This window comes from Vipera berus (assembly GCF_964194415.1).
Source record: "Vipera berus genome assembly, chromosome: 1".
Lineage (NCBI taxonomy): Eukaryota > Metazoa > Chordata > Lepidosauria > Squamata > Viperidae > Vipera > Vipera berus.
The window spans coordinates 297,142,202-297,164,109 of NC_138202.1; the positions used below are offsets into that span (position 1 = coordinate 297,142,202).

A 21,908-nucleotide genomic window follows, 5' to 3' on the forward strand; every position below is an offset into this window, starting at 1 on the left:
AGGGTGGGGGGGGGAAGGCGCACATGCGTAGAAGGCGAGACTCTGTCGCCGGCACCAGGCGAAAGGCCACGCCTCTTCGCTCTCCACTCTCTCTCTCTCCTTTTAGCCTCGAAGAAGCTGGAGTAGGACGCCGCGAGCCAATCCAAGGAGGCGAAAGACGTCTTTATTTAGGAAAGGGGGAACGGAGCTAGGAGCCGAGTGCGCTGGAGGAGCGGAGGAAAGCAGGGGCTGCGGGGCGTAGAGGAGCGGCTCTGCCTTGGACGCCGGGTAAGCCACTTGGTTGTCGCTCCTAATTCCATTGCAACATAGCTTTCCTTCCCTGTTTCTCCCTCCCCCCCCCAAACACACACACACACACACACACCCGCAGCGATATCCACTCCTAAACCATGTTTCCAAGGGAAGCTGGGTCAGCCCGAGGGAATCCTTTGGGAAATGGCTTTCCGTCTTTGTCCTGGACTCCGGGATCTGTTTACTCGGGAGAGATCTGCGGCTGGGCTTGCTTGTTCCCTCCCTCTGCCTTGCCTTCGAACAATGGAAGCGGCGGCTGCGCTGCGTTGCTGCTGGGGATTCCGGGCGATCTGGCGCAGGCTTTTCGCCTGCAGAGGTGGTGGCGAGCGGGGGGCGCGGGCTGGCGCTGCCTCTCGCCTTCTACGCGGGGGCTTTTGGGGAGCCCTGCGGCAGGATCGAAGGCTGCCTTGTATCCCCGCTGCGTTTCTCCTGTTTGGCGGGACTCGCTTTCTTTCTCCCACCCCCACCCCCCACCCGCTGGGTCGGAGGCAGTTTTCCTTCTTCACCTCCTCCCACCCCTGAAAGCCCACCTTGGCCGGCTGCCGCATTTCTTTCCGGGTTTCTGGGATTCCCTTTCCAATGTCAGGGGGGGGTGGGAAAGGAGGAGGACAAAATGGTTTTATTTTTTGCCACCGGAAAGGTCGTGGCCTTGGGTTCGGATTGTTTGTTTTTGTTTCTCCCCCCCACCCCTCCCGCGATCCCGATGTGTGCCTGCATGGATTTGTTGGTGCTGCGTGCGTAAATAAGGGGCAGGTATCTAGATCAAGATGGCACGGAGAGAAAGCAAGGCTGGGTGCTTCTTTGTTGCTCTTTCCACTCTGGATGGTCTGATCGTGAGGACGATGTTGGTCCGCGATGCTGCAGTCACTCCCCCCTCATCCTTGTGCGTGCGATAGAAGGGAAAGTAGAAGGCGAGCCTATTGGAGGGAGCAAGTTGCCTCTTTCATGCGGCTTTTGTTTGGGAAGATTTTGCTGCAGCTTTTGGAAAACGCACCAGGTGCTTCGGAGAATTAGGCCACAAAAGCAGCAGGCAGGGAGGAAATCGGATCAGTTCCTAGGCACTGTCTGTACCTCCTCCTTTACACCACAATAGAGGCTTTCTATCTTTTCCAGGGAAGTTCTCTTGCAGGAGCAGTAATTGACTTGTTGCTGTCAGTCAAAACATCTTTTCCTACCTATGGGGGGGGGTGAGCCTTCCTTAGCTTAATATCCGGTGACTGCCCTGAATTTCTGCTCCCACAATCTCCATTCTGTCTGGCTGGGAATTATAGGTAGTCTTCAGCATACCACAACTGAGCCCAAAATTTATGCTGCTAAGTGAAAAATTTGTTAAGTGAGTTTTGCCCCATTTTATGACTCTTCTTCACACATTTGGGTTAAGTGAATCGCTGCAGTTGTTAAATTAGTAACGCGGTTGTTAAGTGAATCTGGTTTTCTCCATAGACTTTGCTTGTTAGAAAGTTGCAAAAGGGGATCCCATGGATACTGCAACCATCATAAATGTGACTCGGTTGTCATGCATCTGATGTAAATCACATGAACATGGGGGTGCTGCAACAGTCATAAGTGTGAAAAATGGTCATAAGTCACTTTTTCCAGTGCTGCTATAAGTCTCAATGGTCACTAAGTGAACTGTTGTAAGTTGAGGACTACCTGTATAGAGGTTGAAGTCCAACACATCATAGGGAAGGCTGAAATAAAGATATGCTGTGAAACCTTCTCCAAATGTTGCAACATAATACTGTTTCTCTTTGTTGCAAGATCTCAGTTTACAAAACAATTCTAAGGCTAAACTCTAAGATGTTTGAATATGGATTAGATCTGCTAAACTTTTTTTAAAAAATTGGCTTTTCTACTCACCTGATATTTCCTTCTCACTTCGATTCATTTATTCTTTCCTCCTTCCATTCCAGTTACATTATGCACTTCCTTTGAGCATCCTCTTCAGAGCACTTCTGCTTCTGCTCCGATTATATTTTGGATTGAATAGTAAAGCAAGCTGCAAATGGGGAGGAAGCTATAGAGCGATTCCATTCCAGATTAGAGTGGGGATTTTTTTGCCGTTGTTTCCAAAACACTGTGTTTCCAAATATTGGCTTAAACCTAGTCAGGGTCTACTAATGTGGGTGTGCCTGGATTTCAGTATGTCAGCATCTGATGATAAACCACAGACTTATTTAGAATTGGTGGGACAGACTGAAGGCTAAATAAAGTGATGTATGTTGAGCCTAGCAGTCAATGGGATAGAACAGATATTTTGCTCTAAAACAAAATGCTTAGCAAGTAATACATATTTTTGATATGGGACAGCCCTTGGGAAAGACCTGGGCTATGTTATCTGCCTTTGATGTCATTTTAACTAATGGTTGGCTTCTAAATACACAAGTGTGTGTGTGTGTGTGTGTGTGTGTGTGTGTGTTTGGAAATTGGTAAAAGATTGTTATCCATTACTTGCCATTAAAAGAAAGCGTGTCTTCCCATTGTCAGTGTAAATCTTAAATGTAAAGAAAGGCATTGAATTCTCATTAAAGAAGTGAAGCTAAGCTAAGAAATACTGACCTTCCCAAAACCGCCCAAGTTGTTAATGGAATTTTAATGCTACTGCTCCTGAGTTTCAACCATTGACAGTATGGCATAAAACGATTCCTTTGAGTCTGGCTTGGCTCCTGGAAGCCTTGTGGACACATCCCTGCTGTTTTCTTGGCAGCAGTATAGAAATTATTTGCCATGGCCTTCCCTGGAATCTCCCATCCAAGGGCTAAATTCTGAATTCAGATAAACTGAGCCAAATACTGCCACCTGCTGCGGAATGCTGAAATGCAGTTATATTGTAGCTAAAGTGTCAGAGAAAATGAATTGGAGCAATAACACTTGGATTTGAATCCACGGTATTTTTTTTTCCCATTTGAGCTCTTCTTATTGCTACCCGGCACAGGAATTGACATGATCTCTGAATAGCTTGTTCTTTACCCTTTACAACTTACGTGAAGTGTATAAGTTCTAGAATCCTTAAAGAAAAAATATCTAACCAAGCGTATACTTCCAGGATACCGATAAATAGCAATCGGATTTCACAATTCATACTTCAACACGCTCTCAACTAGAGAATTGTAACCAGATGAAGCCAAGTAAATGTAAATATAATTTATGTGATCTTCATTATGGATGAGCTTATGCAGTAGGTGAATTGTCAAATGAGAGTGGGAAGAGAGATAAAGTTTCTTCCCAATGATTTTATTAGAAATTATGAATGAAAAGAATCAGATACAAGCTAGAAAAATACAGATAGTAAAATACAAAGAAGTATGAAAAAAGAAAAAAGGGGGGACACAACTAATTTCTCCCTTTATCCCAGCAAGTAAAGGCAATTTTAATAGGGCTTATCGCTATCTATAAATAGTCTCTTCATCCCATACCTTATTTAAGTAAAAAAAAAAATCCAAATGTTTTGTCAGCTGTTTTTCCTCAGCTAAAAACATCCAGTAAAAGCAGTTAGATATAATTGTTTCTTTTAGCCCCAATCAAATAAGCCAACTTCGTATTTCTTCCTTGAGTTTTCAAGAATCTTAATTTTTAACTGCTTCAAAAAGAGTCCCAGAGTTAATTTTCTGTTCATCCTTGAGCCAAAAAATCTTTCAAAATTTTAACATTTCTTTTGTATATCCAATAAGTAAAGTTTGTACTTCTATTTTTCACTTCTAATAAAGTCCTTCAGCACCTTAATAGCGCACTTGTATGTCCAGTTAGGGAAAAAAATATCCAAATCAATTTTTTGGTTTAATATTTGTAATTGCTTTTAGAGAATAAGTTAGTTCCATTTATGTGTCCATATCTTTCTCCATATTCTTTTCATTGCTTGTCATATTTAAGTCCCCTTTCAAAATAATTTCAAAATTATCCATTGAAACTTGTTCTTCATCTGTAACTTCATTAAGTATGCTCTGTCCATCTCATAAATTTATCTTAAGAAGTTTGGGAGACCAATAATCAAAAAGTTTTATTATAGATTTCTGCTCCATTTCTGTATCTACTAGCTCCCTCTAGTCTCCAACCTTCAAAGTCCCCTTATAAATAGACCCAAACAATGCCATTTCCCATGAGAAAATGTCTTCTAATTAATTCCAAGCTATAATTTTAAATCCATATGGACCCTTTGTTCATTGTTATCTTTCCAAAATCCTTATTCTAACCTTTGCAGCGTATTTTTTTTTAAAAAAATCATATGTTTCCAAAATTGTAAAAATAAAAATCTTCCTCTTAAGGGGAAGAGAACTCATCGAATGAATACAATAAAGCCTTGCTGATCCAAAGAGTTTTTATTTCTCACCTAATGTCCATAGAAGGCTGCATTGTGAGAGTGAGCTTGATGGAAATCCAACTTTCAGCCACTCATTTCATAGCTGATAGCAAAACAGCAGTTTCTATGGTCTACCCGCAAGGATGGCTGTCTAGAGCCATGTAGATGATCTCAACAATTTCTCATTCCTCATGAGAGGTTTCACTAGATTGGATCCAGCATCCAGTTGCGATTTTCTTTGCAAATGCGATCCCGCTAACAGCAGGACATCAGTTAAACCCTGGCACTCACAAGAAGAATGGAAAAAGATACCGGGAAGCCTTGGTGGAGCAGTGGGCTAATGCCTCCTTAAGTAACACCAGCTGCCTGCAATTAGTGCAGGTTCGCATCCCACCAGGCTCAAGGTTGAGTCAGCCTTCCATCCTTCCGAGGTAGGTAAAATGAGGACCCAGATTGTTGGGGGCAATAAGCTGACTTTGTAATAATGCCACTTGGGGGGGGGACGAAAGCCCTAATAAGCAGGCATATACATAGAATGAAGGCTATTGCTAAGCACATTGGTTTGTGCTTAAATTGTAAGCCGCCCTGAGTCTTCGGAGAAGGGCGGGATATAAATGGGATTAAAAAATAAAATAAATAAATAACGTTTTGACAAATTCATTTATGCTGCATCTATTTCCATAACTGGCTATCTTTACCGAGAAAAAGGGAACTGGCTTGTTGGTAGACTATAAACATTATGAAAGTGTGTAAACTTTTTAAAGTTTATACCAAAAAATAGTATTAAGTGAAAATGTAAGATCCAGATATATGGCTGGTCATATAAGTTTATGTAATTTTATTTCTTTATAAAATTTATTGGCCTATCTTAACATAGGGCAACTCTGGGCAGCTTGCAGTTAAATATATAATTAAAACATAAAAAGTTAAGAACAAATCTTAAAAAACCAAGGTCACATGGGAAGGGCAGAAGCGGAGTTGGGGAGGGAAGTGGGATCTGTTATTACTGAATCAACCACCTCCATTGCACTGTTCCCCCACTGGAGCCCCACACCAACTAGCACAGCCACGTCTTTAAGAAAAGATAGGAAGGTTGGGGCCAACCTCACATTGGGGCGGAGGGGGGCAAGATGTTCCAGAGGGCAGGAGCAACAGCAGAGGAAAGCCCTCCTAAACCCCAGCAGCTGGAATAATCGGGCTGACGGGACCCGCGGCATGACTCCTCCACCAGCACGAGTGGTACGGGCCAATCCCATTGGGGTGAGACGGTCCCTCAAGTAACCGGACCCATGCCATGAAGGGCTTTACAGGTGATCGCCAACACTTTAAATTGCACCTGGAAGCAGACTGTAACCAATGCAGCTCGCGGAGCAGTGGTGTTACAGGGGCCATCATAGGCACACACACATACCCCGAAACTATAGGTACTGCCGCACTCTGTACCAATGGTAGCTTCCAAATCCTCTTCAAGCGTAGCCCCATGTAGAGCACATTACAATAGTCCCGCCATGAGATGGCTAGGGACTGAACGACTGAGCGCAGGAAATCCTGATCCAGGAAAGCCTGCAACTGCTGCACAAGATGAAGTTGTGCAAAGGTTCTCCTAGCCAAGACTGCCACCTGTTCCTTGAACAGGAGTCGCAAGCTCAGGAGAAACCCAACACACACACACCCCGCAAGTTGTGGACTGGATCTTTCTGGGGCAGTGCCAGCCCACCCTGAATCAAAGATGACAAGATCCTGGAGCCCCGTGTACCCAAAGCCAGCAAAATGGCAAGTCCAAAAATTTATTAGTTGCGTGACCTGTACTTTTAAAAAGGTTAATTCATTTCTGATGTTTAATGAGAAATGATTCCACCCCCAGCAACTTCTGAATTTCTCATAATTGAGAAATCAATTTGCTAGTGATTGCTATTATATATCAAGATACAACTGTGCTAATTTTGTTTAAGAAAGGAAATAATGCAAACTTATTGCTTCTGTTTATTTATATCCAGTAGCTGTCAAACCTGCAAAAACAGTCGTGAAAAAAATGTGAGATTTTTTATGCTGATAAAAAGACTAGCAGTTACCAAAAAAGTGAAGATATGCAGACAAGTACAAGCTTCCAGTCCCTGCCTTCCCAAAAATGGAGGATATTGGCAAGAATTGTGCTGGCATAAAATTGCATATGTATGTCTGTGCGTGTGTGTGTATGCATCTCATTTCAAAGTAAGGTACTAGCTGGATTTCTTGTAACTTTATAACCTTTCTTCCAGTGAATACTGTTGAGTAGAATTGCTAGCTTGTTATTCAATGGATTAACTGCTTCCAGTCTAAATTAAAGAAGGGAACTAGGACAAACAATAAGATAACAAAGAATTAAAGATCTTCACAGTAGCTAAAAAAAAGTTGCTAATATGATGCAGGCATATTTGTTAGATATATTATAGCAATGCTTTAGATACATTATAACAATGCTTGGTGGTGTAGAGAAATACACAATTATCTTTTTAGTTATTTGAAGGATATTCAGGGCAATGATATACAAGTCTGTTTAGATATAATTTCCAATGAGCTCAATGTTGTTTTTTCCCCAAGTGTTTCTCTTTAGAATTTTATCTTATAGCTGCTAAGAGATGGAGATTATCGTAGATGTGAGCAAAATGTCAGTAAATTTGTTTTTTTGGACCAAAAGTTTCCTCTCTTCTTCTAAGGCACAGGTCTGCAACCTTGACAACTTTAAGACTTGTGGACTTCAGCTCGCAGAATTCCTCAGCTGAAGTCCACAAATCTTAAGGTTGTCAAGGTTGCAAACTTCTGTTCTAAGGAACTTGAACAATACATTACTATAAAATGGGTATGCTACCAATCTAAAGTTGTAATTCATGTCTTTTGTTAAGCCAATAACTCTGAGGGGGTATTGATTTGAACATTTAAGACAGAGGGTGACATAATAGCAAAGCCACATCTGATGATTTCATTACTAAAAAAGTTTGAATCAGAAATTTAAAATACTGCTTTTTATATTATGATGAGGTCAGTTAATTATTAGATATTCCTCAGAATGCATAATGTTAGCTATAGATTAGATGTATAGATTTGTGATATATTTATTTTATTTTAATTCCATTTATATCCCGCCCTTCTCCGAAGACTATTTTAACTGTACTGGGCCTTCTCTTCAGCAGTACACTGTACATTTTAAGTCTCCTACCCTGGCTTTCTTTTAGGGAAATAGCAATCAAATAGCAATGATTGTAGCTTCTATACATTTAAATGTAAATGTATATGTAATTTGCAATTAAACAGTGAATTATATATATGAAAAGATGGTAAAGATCTAGGGAAATGTATCATCTGGTTCTTTCTGGGATCCTTTAGGTCAGTGGTCTTCAAACTTGGCAACATTAAGACGTTTGGACTTAAAGCTGACTGAGGAATTCTGGGAGTTGAAGTCCATAAGACTTAAAGTTGCCAAGTTGAAGACCACTGCTTTAGGTCCTAGGATGCTGAGATTAAATGGACCCCTAGCCTGACATCTGTTCAACTCGCCCCCTTTGCCATTGGCTAAGCTCCTACACTTGGCAGAGGTTGCCAGCTGTCAGGCTACTTGCTCGCATTCTGTGAACAACTTTACAACTCTACTCACACACCCCATCTAGGTGATGAGATCTCTAGCCTGGTACCCAGTGTCAGAATAGCCAAGATTACCTGTGTGGGAAAAGGCTGAGAGAAGCTGTTTCAATAACATTCCTGCCATGGGGGTCTATTTCCTCTTTCCCTAATTTGGAATTGTTCTACCTTGTTGATAAGCATTGTTTTAAAGGCTTGAGCTAAGCACTCCTCAGGTCTATGTGTGTTCATACTTGGAATGCCCCACAGCAGCTTGCTGCCCCCAATTTTAATAAGGAATCAAAGATGGCCAAAATCTTGGGAATTTTCTCCATCCCTTATCTAGATTTGCATTAGCATTTTACTAAGCAAATTTTAATATGAGAAAACATAGTATTCCATCTTCAAGTCTGTTCTTTTTTTCATTTGTGAAACGTGGCAGCTTGCAAGCATCCAGTCCTGCCTCTTTGCCTCTGGGTGGTTTTCAATGGTGATATAGGATCATCAGAGATTGCATTTGTGGGTTTGCTTTTCTTGGGTCTCTAGTCTCTTAGTCTCTTTGAAATTCATTAGGGGAAGAAGATGCTGTCTGTGAGCTACTCTAACCTGCAACTCCTTGAACACTCCTCCATCTTGTTCTCCAAAATCGGCATTTTAAAAATGAGTCATTTTTCAGCGCTGCAATTTGTTGTTTATTTTCTTTAATTTTTGTTAGGTCGAAAGGGCTCTGAATGATAGTTTGGCCTGATTTAACTCAATGTGGTTGGGAACTGGGTTTGCAGATAAACCAAAGAACCACTCCATATTATAACAACAGAAGGCTATGGAAGCTAAGGTTCTCTTAAATTGGAAGAAGAATTATTCCTGTGGAATTTGGTACGGGTTTTTGATGCTGTAAATGTAGAAGCTTCACTCAGGAATGCTCTTTTTAAGAGTCAGGATGAATCAGCCTAAGGCTGTCCTCTGGGCCTGACAGTTGTCTTGCATTCACAAATCCATGGGAAAGTCTTTATCAGCTGCTGGAGAATGCCATAGGTATTAAGCCATTGCTTAATCAGAAGTTTTTAATACCCTTCACATGCTTGAAATTGATCAATGAAAAGCATCAGTCACAAGGTGCAGCTTCCATATCAAATAATTTTTGCATCTCCCCATGCCATGAGAAGAACAGTTGATTTATTTATTACCATGGTGCAATGGTATCCTTGTAAACGTCTCACACAATGGCCTTCCCAAAAAGTAAAGGAAGTTATATTGGACATAAGTACTATAACCAATGAACATGTAAGTTTATGTTTTCAAATTTGTCAACTTTAAGAGATGTGGACTTCAGGTCCCAGAATCGTTGGAGTTAAAGTCCACGTCTCTTAAAGTTGACAAGTTAGAGAAACACTGCTTTAAGTGAAAGAGAATAGATGAATAGAAAGAAAGCTACTCACAGTATAGGGAAATGGGAGAGCCATATCCAAAGGAGAAGTTGATTTATTGGCTATACTGTTGTCAGTTTCCTAACAAAACTAAGGGGGGGGAAACAGTTTGTACCACAGCTGCAAGGCCCTCCTATCAAACCATCTCTTTGTTACCCTACCCCCACCCCAGGAATAAACATTTCTTTATCAAAGAGAAATCTTAGAAATCATTAAAGGACAAATTCTGTTCTGTATTTGTAAGTCTCAAACCAGAACAAATGATACGAATGCATAAATGGTATTCAGAATGAAGGGAAAATCATCAGCATCCATTATTGGTATTTGGATATTGAATTTGATTCTAAATCACACAAAATCAATCGTGACCAGAAAAATGACCAACTTTGTTTACTTTTATATAAAAATGCATAGAGGTTTGCTGCAGGTAACAGAATAGCTACTGTAATGCGAAACAATTAAGTGCAATTGCAAGTTGGTTGTGGCCCAGGAAGAATGTGTTGGGGTTATAGCACAATATGCACATTAAATATGTTAGAGCCTTGGTGGAGCAGTGGGCTGATGCCTCCTTAAGTAACACCAGCTGCCTGCAATTAGTGCAGGTTCGCATCCCACCAGGCTCAAGGTTGACTCAGCCTTCCATCCTTCCGAGGTAGGTAAAATGAGGACCCAGATTGTTGGGGGCAATAAGCTGACTTTGTAATAATGCCACTTGGGGTGTGTGTGAAAGCCCTAACAAGCAGGCATATACATAGAATGAAGGCTACTGCTAAGCTTCTAAGCCGCCCTGAGTCTTCGGAGAAGGGCGGGATATAAATGTAATAAAAATAAAATAAAATAAAATAAAATAAATAAATTTAATAGTTACTAGAAAAAAGTGATGTAAGGATTGGGGTTATTAAAGGGAGTGTTAATAAATTACAAAATATTGGGTAGGGTTTTGGCCTCAGATCTGAAAAATGTTAAACTGGAGATAGTTGCCAAAAAAAGAAATCTTCACAATCACTTTAAATATTTCCAGAAATGTTTAATGTGGAAGCATGTAAGTTAAATAAATTATTTTTATGGTTGGTTGTACAGTCAGCCAGATATTTAGACAGAATTCGGCATTTTTAATCCTTCCCAAAGATCTGGGACAGGCAGATGCTGCTATTTCATGATATGAAGGGTAGATGTAAGCTGCCTTTTGCAATTGACTGGTGATGATTTTGTCAATGCCAGTGGTGTTCAAGTGGTACTCTTAAATGTTTAGGAATTGCACCCCAAGGTGCCTATTGCTGTTGGTACTATCTTTGCTTCCTTTTCCCACATTTGTTCTACTTCTATTTGCAGTTCTTTGTGTTTTGTGATTTCTTTTCCCCAGTTCTTTCTCTTCTATTCTGCTGCCTCCAGGCACTGCCATGTCTATTATCCAGACCTTTTTGTTCTTCTTATTGACAGTTGTTAAGTCTGGGGAGTTATGAGGCAGGTGCTTTTCTACTTGAATCCTAAAGTCTCAGAGCACTTTAGCTTCTTCATTTTCAATTATTTTGTCTATTTTGTAATCCCACCAGTTCTTGCTTGCAGGCAAATGGTATTTCTTGCAGGTTTTCCAATGCACCATGGTTGCTACTTTGTCATGCCATTGTTTATAGTCAGTCTGTGTAATCTGTTTCTTTAGCTTTTTTTTTTTTTTGAAAAGAAGGCATTTGCTTTCTCTTGCTATCCTCTCAGTTCTGGCTTTGTATGTGTTTGTTCTTCTTAAGACATGGTCTTGCAACCAGAATTAGCCCTTCTGTCTCTTTCTTCAATTTTCCTGATTTTACCTATTGACAGTCTTGTTATCTGTTTTGCCTGCCTTATTATGTACTCTGAGTATTGGTTATGCTTGATCTCCATTATGATGTTATTGGTGATTACTTTTCTGGAAGTCTGCCTGCCATACTCTCTATCTCCTCCTTCTCCTCTCTGCAGTGCTACCTTTTCTTATTTTTATCCTCTTCCCAGACATGTGGACACCCTTGCAAACAAAGCACAAGACAAGGCAACTAAATTTCAGAACTGAAGAAGCTTCTTGGATGAGAAGCAAACAGTTTTAAAAGAAGCAGCCACCTTTGGAAAAGGACACTTGGGATAACCATCACCTGGATGATTGAGAATCTCCATAGACATAAAGCACAAATCGCCTTTTCCTCACTTGTCCAACATTTGTGTATCTTTAAAAGAGTAATAGAGCTCATCTGATCCCTGGAGGCTCTGTTGGTAATAAAGAGGGTGTTGGAGGTTTTGGCTTCTTTTGTTAGCATCCTGTTTTTGTTCAATTAATCGGATTCACATATTGCACTAAGGCATAATGTGATTTAATTCAGCACTTCAAAGGGGCAAGGGCAGATATTAAGCAACCTATCTGAGTGGAAAATCAAAACATCTCTGAAGTATCTGATGATTGTCCTTTCTGACATGATTTTTTGCAGCCTTCCTGGTGTAGAATACTGTAGTATCCTGGTCTTTAGTTCAGCTCAGTAATTTGGGCAACAAGTTACCTTCTTCATTCAGGAGAGATAATTATAAGATCTGATCCTGAGGATCAGCCATGCACTTAATATTCTAAAATAAGAACCTTCAACGTTAGTAACTATATATCAGTGTTTTGAGAGATTTATTGATTTATTGAACCTTAAAATACAGGTTCTCCCAAAGCCATGAGTTTGCCCTGTCAGCCTTGTTCTGTTGGAGAAGAAGGAGAAAGCAATAAAGGTAAACAGAAAAGAAACAGAATAAATCCTTCATAGATTATGAAACACTATGCTACAGATGGCTGGTAAGATAGTATTGGCAATGTAAGCCACTCTGCATGTTGGAAATAATCCCAAAAGATGTATAAGTAAGCATTCCTCACTATGGTCAGGTTTGGTGCAAATCAATAGGTATTGTGAGGGCAGGGAAATCTACTACTAGTATTCATTAATACTTTCATAGAAAAACCTTCCTGGTTAAAGGAGAATCCAACTTGTAAGAAGGAAGGCTGCTGAGCTATTTTAATAAGCAATCTTTGACTGAGATATGCAAATATTGATTTTGTGCCCTGAAAATAGCTTTGTAGTGTGAAACTGATGTTTGGTAGCATGGCAGTGAAACCCCCAGACCTGGGATGAGATTGCAAACTTTTTCACCTTGGATTTCATCTACACCAGTTTCAGCTGGAACCCAAAGATTGTCAAAGTATAGTGGTCAGTCAGATCAGTGTAAAATATCTAGGAAGTCATGTGGAGAAACATTCATATATCTAAAACGTACAGACTGTTTGGTTTTGTCTATAAGTTGAAACAAGGTCATTCCAAAATTGCATTGTTTCCTCATGCACCGCTTGAATTATGTGTTCTTAATCGGATATTGACAAGTTCTGCGCTCCATACACCTTCCCCTTCTCAGTAACCTTTTTATGGCCTTGTGAGACCGTTCAAGGGTTTCACTCAAACAAATGAGTCCTGAATTAATTTTACACTTGGAATTGATTCATTTTTATTTCTGTTTTCACTTCTGAAGAGAATACGGCCCATTCATTTCATTTCCCATTTGCTTTACAAATAAATGAACACCTTCATTTTTAAATGAAAAAAGCCATCAATGGATCCTTTTTAAAAATTGCACATGCAGCAATTGCAGTTTAAGCAGCACTTGTAGAAAGGGTCTCCTAAAACTCAGACCTCCAAAGAAATGACATAAAATTAAGATTTACAACCCAGAATGGATTCCCTATGTGGTGGAAGTGTAACATCAGAGTCTATCTTGAACCATAATTGTATTTTTATATGGTGCTAGATTGAAATCCCACCCTTCCTCTTATGATTCATAGCACTCCCTCTTCCCATTTTTTCCCCCTGTGAGACAAGTGGGACTGAGAGAGACCTTTTCCAAAAATCACCTAATTTTGTTTCCATGTCTGAGGAGAGTCCTATCTCAACCCTAGTCTAACATCATGGCCCAAATGTTCCTCATGCTGAGGATTTCAAGATATTGAAGACCCCACAATTTTAAGTTGCTGAGGTTGAGTAACATTGATGAAGGCTGTCTGATATGATATCCATAGGATCTGAAGCTGGTTTTTCTCTAGAGCAAATCCATGTATGCTATGACTATTTCAGAACTGTGATGACTACTGGATTTTGCTTTGTGTTGTGAAGCAAGAATGATTTTGTCTGGTCTACTTCTCTGGCTTTTGATAAATGGCTGATTGTGGAGCATCCACAAAAGCAGAGAAATAAATCATGTATTAGGCCTGTTTTTTTCAATGGTGACTGGTGATATAGGGTGATGATCCCATGTCTCTGCATTCTCCTTTGTGATCTGTTTAAATAGGTGTTTAATGAAGAGTCCCCTATATTTAGGGAATTTTAAAGAGGAAAATATTAATGGGATCTTGGATTGGGATACTCAAATGACTTGCTGAGATATTGGGCTGTATAATAACAGAATTATCAACAGTTTTTCAAGGAAAGCCCAAATGCCTATCATGAAATAGAAATGCTTCTGAGATTTTAAATTCCCCAGCCTTTCTTTTTCTTGTGCAGTTTACAATTAAAGATACTGCAAGATCTCTTCTGAGCAAGAAAGCATAAATACGATCCATTTGGATCTCTCTCTAAAGATCCAAGTAAGAAAATGTTTTGCTTTCAAGTTCTTGGACAGTTACTGTACTTAACATGTTACACCACAAAATGCTACCATGGAGAACATCCTGGCAATTGACATTGTCCATCTTGCTGCATGTTAAGTCTCATAGTTAATCCTGTTTATTTTAATTTATGGTTGATTAAATGTTTCTGCAGTCCATAAGCCTAGGTATGTTATATTGAGAGAAGGTCATTTTTAGGTGTTTTAAAGGTGTTAGCCCTGTGCTGAAATAACAACATGCAATTCTGCATGTGTCATTTCAGAGGTCCATATGGAGTGAGTGCCTAACTGTCCTTGAGAATCCAGAGGAGGCTGCAAGATATTTAAGAGAGGAAACTAGGCTGTTGCAGAAAAGAACAGAAAAGAACAGAAGAACTTCAGAAGCTTAAGAGCCTTTAATTACACTACATATAGGTTGTGTGGGAGAATAACTTTGATAGGCTTTCATGCCTTTTTACAGTGCCTTTCTAGCAAGAAAGTTATTTCCAGAAATATAAATGGCTCTTGTCTCCTGAGCTTACTAAACCCAGAGGATTTTACTATTCCCCATTGAGTTAAATGGTACTTATTTCAGAAAACGAAATGCAGAATCATATCATGGCTCATAACTTGGTTTTAAAAAAAAGATTTGGAAATTCTGAATTTGTGTGAAAAAAGAATTATTGTCAATATCTAAGGGCTGAAACTGGAAACAGGCACCAACCAGCCATGCCCATGCCCTGCAAGCGTCTTCTGTATGTCATCTGGGGAAAGTGCAACAAAGCATCCATTAACTTGAAGGGTCGTAAGAAAGAAACAGGATTTAAACTCCATGGGCTTGATAGATGGAAAAACAGATAGTCAGAGATGTGACTTATTTAAGTTTGTAAAGCGTTTGTCTAATTATCCTGAGTGCTTGTAGTGCGTGTGTGCGTGTGTGTGTGTGTGTGTGTGTGCGCGTGTGTGAAATGTTTGTTAAGTATTTAGATTACCTTGCTAGGCCCGAAACATGGGACAAATCTTTTTTTTTATTGAAAAGTTTTAAAATACATTTTATCTTTAACAATCCCCCCCTCCCCCTCCCCTACCTATCCCTCCCTACCCCTCCCCCCCCTTCCCCCCCCCCCCGACTTCCCAGAGCTAAGTACAGGGTATAAAAACAAAGAACAATCATAAGCATCCATATGCTACCAACAATAAATTCTTAAATCTATCGCTCATATAAGATAACTACAAGCAATACTAATATTTCATATAGGAAAAAAAAGGAAAATAGAAAGGAAGACTTATTCAAATGCTAAATGAAACTTTTTAGTCCCATATTTCTTCTGGATATATTCAATCCATTTTTTCCACTCCATAATATAACGTTCTTGCGAATGATCTTTCAAATAAGCCGAAATCTTTGCCATTTCTGCCAGGTCAGAAACCTTTAAAGTCCATTCTTCTATAGTTGGCAGTTCCTCCTTCTTCCAATATTGACCTATTAAAAGTCTTGCTGCTGTGATTAAATTCAACATCAACTTAGTGTCCACAACAGTAGCATCTGCAATTATACCCAACAAAAAGAATTGCGGACAAAACTTTATCCTTTGCTTGAAGATCTTCTGCATATTCCACCAAATTTTTATCCAAAAAGCCTTGACCTTTTTACAGGTCCACCATATATGAAAATATGTTGCATCTTCGCCACCACACCTCCAGCATTTGGGCTGATAATTCGGATACATACTTGCAAGCTTTTTAGGATCTAAATGCCATCTATAAAACATTTTATAAAAGTTCTCTCTTAGATGTTGAGCTTGTGTAAATTTTACGTTCCTCACCCAGATCTTTTCCCACGTATCCATTGTAATAACTTCTTGGATATTCTGGGCCCATTTTATCATACAATCTTTAACAAGACCTGGCTGAGCCCCGTGCTGTGCTTTTCGGCGCCGACCAGCTGATTGTGCTCCGCGGCGCCGACCAGCTGTTTGTTGGCTTTCCGGAGGGCCCCGGCTGCTCGGAGGAAGTTCGGGAGAGCCGGGCTGGCCCGAAAAACTGGCTGAGCCCCGTGCTTCATTTTTCGGCGCCGACCAGCTGACTGTGCTCCGCGGCGCTGATCAGCTGTTTGTCGGCTTTCCGGAGGGCCCCGGCTGTTTGGAGGACTTTGGGAGATCCGTGCAGGCCCGGAAGAACTGGCAGAGCCCCGTGCTGTGCTTTTTTGGCGCCGACCAGCTGACTGTGCTCCGCGGCGCCGATCAGCTGTTTGTCGGAGCCCGGGACAACTCGACGGAGCCGGTGACCTTGAGGGGAACCTTCCAGTTGCTCAGGAGCCGGATGCTGGTTGAGTTACAACTGCTATTATGAACTACGGTTTGGAGCAGCGTCAGCGTTTTAAGCTGGAGTGGTGGAGACGGCCCTGGTTGGCGTCTGAGATGGTTGGCGGTGAGGGAGTTGGAGCGCCGCGACCGCCTTGGCACGGTGACTATGGCTGGGTGGAGTATGGACTTTTATGCCTGGACATCTGGAGGCATGGACTATTATAGTTCATTGGACCATATCCCTGAGCCCCACTCCGTGACTTTACGGGTCTTTACCCTAATCCATCTCGCTGATTGGTTTCCCCTATTGTCCTCCCTTTTTCCTTTCCCCCTGGGCTGTGGAAGGCGCCGGGTGTATAACCACTGTGAGAGAGTGGTTATGAGTTAAGAGTTTCCATCTGTTCCGTCTTAGAGGTGAGAGCTCTAGGCGGTATCTCTCTCCCTGGCCGTATATCTCAGGCTGCTCCCCGGTTCTTACCGTTGTGAGAGAACGGGGATTGTCCCGGGGTTACCCAACTCTAGTGGCAGAAGAGCTGGGTTTGCAGTCTGGATACTCTCCTTCCATTTTTAAGATCCTCCCATTTTATTTATTCGATCTGGGTCTGTTTTTGCTGTTTTACCCAATTTTACCATGGTTTTGAGGTATTCCAGCATGGTTTTACTCGCTCTCAGGGGTGCCCCCCCATCCTGGGAGTGACCCACCTTACCTTTTAATTTGCCTCTTGATGACGGGTCCGACTGTTGGGACCCTGAGAGATGGCCGGGCAGTAACAGGGGCCTAAGATATAAATTTAATAAGAGGCCCCTGATTACTTTTTTAGCCAAATTTTTTGTAGGGTTAGGGAGGGGGGAGGGTTGTGGTTGGTTGGAGAGGGGGGGTAATCCGCCAACTGCTGTTCAGACCAGGCCTAGGATAGATCGCGTTGAGGGGGAGCCGGGGTCGGTCATCTCTGGAGCTCTGGAGCGGGTCGTGGGATTGCCAATTCCCACAACGATAGGGAATGGCAGCAGGTGTAAGATCAGAGGGCCGTACCAGCCTACGGGAGGGCCTCTCCGCTACCTACAAGCGGTGAGGCGCTCCGACCCTCTGCCTTCGACCCAAGGTTCTGGGAGCGGGGATGTGCAGCCACCTGAGCTCCGACTGGTGTACTTGAATGCCAGGTCCGTTGCTAATAAGGCTCCCCTCGTCCGGGATTTAGTCGAGGGTGAGCAAGCGGACCTGGCCTGCATCACGGAAACCTGGTTGGGCCCAGAGGGTGGTATCCCCCTGGTTGATCTTTGCCCACCAGGCTTCCGGGTGCTACACCGGTCTCGGACTCAGGGTAGGGGTGGGGGAGTGGCTGTGGTTATGAGGGAGACCTTATGTCCGCAGGAGGCCACCGTTCCTCAGATAGTCGGGTGTGAATCTCTCTTATTGAGGTTTGGTCCCAGGGCGCAGTTGGGCTTGCTGCTCGCGTACCTTTCGCCTAGTCGCGTAGCAGCAGCCCTGCCTGAGCTTCTCGATATCCTCTCAGGGCTGGTGATTGAGTTTCCCAAACTTATGGTTTTGGGAGACTTCAATCTACCATCCCTGGGAGGAGCATCTGAGTTAGCTCGGGAGTTCATGGCTTCCATGACGGCCATGGACCTGACGCAGGTAATTCTTGGACCGACTCACGAGGGAGGCCACACCCTTGACTTGGTTTTCTTATCTGGTCGGTGGTTAGATGATCTTGGTGGGGGCTCCCCAATTGTTATGCCCCTGTCATGGACCGATCATCATCTCCTGCGGCTGGTCTTTCGTTTTGCCACTCCCCACCGTGGGGTTGTTGAGCCAACTAGATGGTTCCGCCCCAGATGCTTAATGGACCCTGAGAGGTTTCAGGCAGCGCTGGGGTCCCCACCTGCCTCCTCAGCTCACAGCTCGGCAGATGCCTTAGTGGAACCCTGGGAACGGACGGCCACGGAGGCACTTGACCGAGTTGTACCCTTGCGGCCCCTGACCCGGCGCAGATCCCAATGGGCTCCATGGTTCTCCGCGGAGCTCCGGGAGATGAAGCGTCGGAGACGGGGCCTAGAGAGCGTTTGGAGGTCCACCCGATCTGAATCCGACCGATTGCGACTAAGAACCCATATTAGGTCTTATCTTGCAGCGATGAGGGTAGCGAGATCTAACTACTTCGCTGCCCTCATCGCGTCCGCAGATAATCGCCCGGCCGCCCTGTTTAGGGTGACCCGCTCCCTCCTTTTTTTTTTTATTGAAAAGTTTTAACATACAATTTTTCCCTTAAAAAATCCCCCCTCCCCCCCCTTCTCCCTCCCCCCCTTCCTCTCCCCCCTCCCCCCCTCCCCCCCGACTTCCCAGAGCTAAATACAAGGTATATATAAAAAAAACAATCATAAACAACCATATACTAACAACCATAAACTCTAAAATCTATCACTCTCTAGCTTATATAGGATAAAACAAACCTTAGTAATATTAAATATATATAAATATATATAAAAAAAACTAATATAGAAAAAAAAACAAAGAAAGAAGACTTATTCAAATATAAAACTTCTTAACACTATACTTATTCTGAATAAACTCAAGCCATTTTCTCCCTTCCATAATATAGCGTTCCTGCGAGTAATCTTTCAAATAGGCCGAAATCTTCACCAGGAGGTTAGTGGGGAACCCTTGCAGGGGCGGGCCGAGGAATTTAGTCAACATCTGTCGGACAAAATCGCTCGGATTCGGACCGGTTTGGACTCCGACTGGGCAGTATCGGACGATCAGGACACGAGCGATCTTGTCAATGTCACCTGGGAGGAGTTCGATCCTGTGACTCCGGAGGAAGTGGACAGGATCATGGGGAGGCTGAGCTCCACCACATGTTTATTGGACCCGTGCCCTTCCTGGCTGGTTTATGCAGCCCGGGAGGGGACACGAGGCTGGTTCCAGGCGGTTATATCTGCTTCTTTGAGTGAGGGTAGTTTTCCCGCCGCCTTGAAAGAGGCGGTGGTGAGACCTCTCCTCAAGAAGCCTGCCTTGGACCCGGCTGTTTTGAATAACTTTCGTCCGGTCTCCAACCTTCGCTTTCTTGCGAAGGTTGTTGAGAGTGTGGTGGCGCATCAGCTCCCTCTGGTCCTGGATGAAGCGGATTATCTAGACCCATACCAATCGGGCTTCAGACCCGGGTACAGCACGGAGACGGCATTGGTCGCGCTGGTGAATGATCTCTGGAGGGCTCGGGACAGAGGATACTCCTCTGTTCTAGTCCTATTAGACCTCTCAGCGGCTTTCAATACCATCGACCATGGTATCTTGCTGCGGCGTCTCAGGGGATTGGGAGTGGGAGGCACGGTTTTTCAGTGGTTCTCCTCCTATCTCCTGGGACGCTCGCAGTCGGTGTTGGCAGGGGGGCAGAGGTCGACCGCGAGGCCTCTCGCTTGTGGAGTCCCTCAGGGGTCGGTCCTCTCGCCCCTTCTGTTCAACATCTACATGAAACCGCTGGGTGAGATCATTCGTGGTTTTGGAGTTGGGTATCATCAGTATGCTGATGATACCCAGCTTTTCATTTCGACCCCAAACCACCCCAGTGATGCCCTCGACGTGATGTCCCGGTGCCTGGAGGCGGTCCGGGTCTGGATGGGGAGGAACAGGCTTCGTCTCAACCCTGACAAGACGGAGTGGCTGTGCGTACCGGCATCTCGGGATATTCAGGATATCCCACCCCTCATTATGGGGGGTGAGTCATTACCTCCTGTAGATAGGGCTCGCAACTTGGGAGTCCTCCTAGACTCACAACTCTCCTTAGAAGATCATATTGTAGCTGTGACTAGGGGGGCGTTCGCCCAGGTTCGCCTGGTGCGCCAGTTGCGGCCCTATCTAGACCGGGATGCCTTGCGCACGGTCACTCATGCGCTCATGACCTCTCGTCTTGATTACTGCAACGCTCTCTACATGGGGCTACCCTTGAAGACCACTCGGAGGCTCCAACTGGTACAGAATGCAGCCGCGAGAGTTGTATTGGGAGTCTCCCGATACTCCCGTGTTACACCTTTGCTCCGTGAGCTGCATTGGTTACCAGTTGTCTTCCGGGTGAGGTTCAAGGTGTTGGTAATGACCTACAAAGCCCTCCATGGCATGGGTCCAGAATACCTTGGGGAGCACCTGCAGCCGGCGTCAACTTCCCTCCGCCCAGTACGCTCCCACAGAGAGGGCCTCCTCAGGGTGCCGCCAGTCAAAGAATGCCGACTGGTGGCCCCCAGGGGGAGAGCGTTCTCTGTGGGTGCACCGGATTTATGGAACCATCTTCCGGTTGAGCTCCGGATGGCGCCCGATCTCCGCTCCTTCCGGCGCGACCTTAAAACCTATCTCTTTAAACAAGCTGGCCTGGCCTGATGGGACGGGGTGGGATTTTTATTAATGACTTCAATTTTAAATTTGTATTATCTTTGGGCATTGTTTAATTATGTTTTAATAATTTAATTTTAATTTTTGTATCTAATTTTTATGTATTGCCCTGTTCACCGCCCTGAGTCTCTTGAGAGAAGGGCGGTATATAAATTAAATAAATAAATAAATAAATAAATAAGTTCTGTTTCTGAGTCAATTTCTATCAATGCAAGATATATCCGTTTGATATGTGCTGGACCCTGATTTCTAATTTGCTTTATCAAATTTTCATCAGTCATTGCAAAACCAGTTTTCTGATCTTCTTTCCACCTGGCCCGTAACTGAGTATATTGAAACCAGGTTTGAACAATCTTCTCATCTCGCAAGAGGTTATACGATTTTAAACACCATACACTTCTTTCCAAGCTTAAAATCTCCTTATACGTAGTCACGTCATGTTTGAAACCAACATTTATGTTTTCTATTGCGTGTTTTGGAATTGCCCACAATGGCATCTTACAGTCTAACTTATGTCTATACTTCTTCCAAACTCTCAACAATGCCTGTCTTAAAATATGCACTTTAAACACATTATCTACCTTCTTATCATACAACAAATATGCATGCCAGCCAAATAACAAGTCGTGGCCCTCAAGATTTAATAACCTCTCTTGTGTCAAATTAATCCAATCACTTATTCCTGCTAACGCAGCAGCTTCATAGTATAATTTAAGATTGGGCATTTTAAGACCACCTCTTTCACGGGTATCCTGCATAATCTTAAGTTTAACTCGTGGCCTTTTCCCTGCCCAAACAAATTTATTGATACCCCGTTGCCATTCTTCCAAATTAGAATCTTTCTTAAGAACCGGTATCATTTGAAATAAGAATAAAAATTTAGGCAGGACATTCATTTTCACTGCTGCGATTCTTCCCAACAAAGACAATTGCAATTTTTCCCAACTCTCCATTTCTTTTTGAATTTTCCCCCATAATTT

General features: G+C 42.9%; 1 protein-coding gene across 5 annotated transcripts in view; it reads left to right on the forward strand.

The window, feature by feature from the left end:
* Positions 1–80: 80 nt before the first annotated feature.
* The window catches only part of TMEM63B (transmembrane protein 63B), a 102,629-nt gene continuing 80,801 nt past the window's right edge, over positions 81–21,908 (forward strand). For 4 of the 5 annotated variants that reach the window (XR_014028295.1, XR_014028296.1, XR_014028297.1 and 1 more), the window contains exon 1: positions 82–267. The gene's annotated coding sequence lies outside the window, so the exon portion shown is untranslated. Of the gene's footprint in view, positions 268–21,908 lie in introns of all 5 variants that reach the window. The other variant, XM_081342126.1, reaches the window with a different exon arrangement.